At 40.6% G+C, this 1,417-nt stretch overlaps 1 protein-coding gene across 1 annotated transcript in view; it reads right to left on the reverse strand.

Annotated features, from left to right (window-relative positions):
* The window catches only part of EFCAB7 (EF-hand calcium binding domain 7), an 82,531-nt gene that overhangs the window by 26,398 nt on the left and 54,716 nt on the right, over positions 1-1,417 (reverse strand). The window lies entirely within an intron of this gene.

Genomic DNA, 1,417 nt, shown 5'->3' on the forward strand with positions numbered 1-1,417 from the left:
ATCAGATCATCAATTACTCAAGTTCAAACTGAGGCAGAAGAAAATTAATTTATAATGTTTGGAAAATGGTTAAACTTTTGCAGGGAACAAATTAAACATAAATTCAATTAGACCACAGAGAGAAATGGTAGTAGGTACTAAAAGGGAAACTGGAGCTCCCTGAGAATTGATGCCTTTGAGTTGTGGTGCTGGAGAAGAGTACTGAACATACAATGGACTAACAAAAGGACAAATAGGGCTATCATAGAGAGGGTGAAACCAGGTTGCTCCTTGGAGGCAAGGATGTTGAAACTTCATTTCATATACTTTTGAGTGCCTCACCAGGAAGGACCAAAACTTGGAGAAAGACATCATGCTTGGAAGGGGAGAGGGTCAGTACGGACGAGGAAAACCCTGGATGAGATAGACTGACAACAGTGACTGTGACAATGGGGTCAAGTGTGCCAGATGCAGTGAGGTTGGCTCAGGATAGCGCAGAGTTCAGAGCTATTGTTCACAGGGTTGCTCTGGGTCATAGTTGACTCTATGGCACTCAACAATAACAGTGAAGATGAAAAACTACTATTTTATAAAAGTACAAAAATATTCATTAAGAATATATTTAGATATTGTCTAGAGACAATAACTAATCTATATTTTAAATGTGCATAATCTCTTAAATTACAGGGAGCATTGGTGGCCCAGTGGTAAGAAGTTGTGCTGTAATCCTAAAGGCACTTGGTTTAAACCCACCAGCTACTCAGTGGGAGAAGGATGGGCAATAATCTCCTCCCACGTGATTAACTGCATCTGAAAACCCCTGGAAGGTCAGCTATGGGTTGGTTCCAACTTGACAGTACACACAACAACATTCTTAAGACTGTCATTTCAGTCATTTTGAAAAATGATTTTGCTGGGGAGCTCTGGTGGCCTAGTGGCAAGAAGCTGCACTGCAATCCCAGAGGCCCATAGTTCGAATCCACCAGATGCTCTGCCGGGAAAGGAGGGACAATCTCCTCCTATACCAATCAGATCTGATTTGACGGTACACAGACACACAAAAATAATAATAAAATAAAAAAAATTAAAAAAATGATTTTGCATTCAACCATTTATATGGCTTCCACCCCGCCTCCACTTCCCTCTCCCTTCAGTCCCTCATACACATTTGGCATCAACTTATTAGTTGCTTTACTTGTTTCTTATGACCTCTTCAGAATAACCTTCCCTCCACCTATTCCACGGCAGCATCTGTTAGCTGAAATATGTCAATTGGTATACCATCTATTTCGGGGGCCTTATTTTTTGCCATTTCCTTCAAAGCAGCTTGAACTTCTGCCTCCATCACCATAGGCTCTGGCTCAAATGCTATTTAATTAAATTCTTCTGTATCTGCCAATTCCTTTTGATACAATGACTCAGTATATTTCTTCCATCT

This window comes from Elephantulus edwardii, unplaced genomic scaffold (genome assembly GCF_000299155.1).
Source record: "Elephantulus edwardii isolate Elephantulus edwardi_28Jun2011 unplaced genomic scaffold, EleEdw1.0 scaffold00005, whole genome shotgun sequence".
Taxonomy (NCBI): Eukaryota; Metazoa; Chordata; class Mammalia; order Macroscelidea; family Macroscelididae; genus Elephantulus; species Elephantulus edwardii.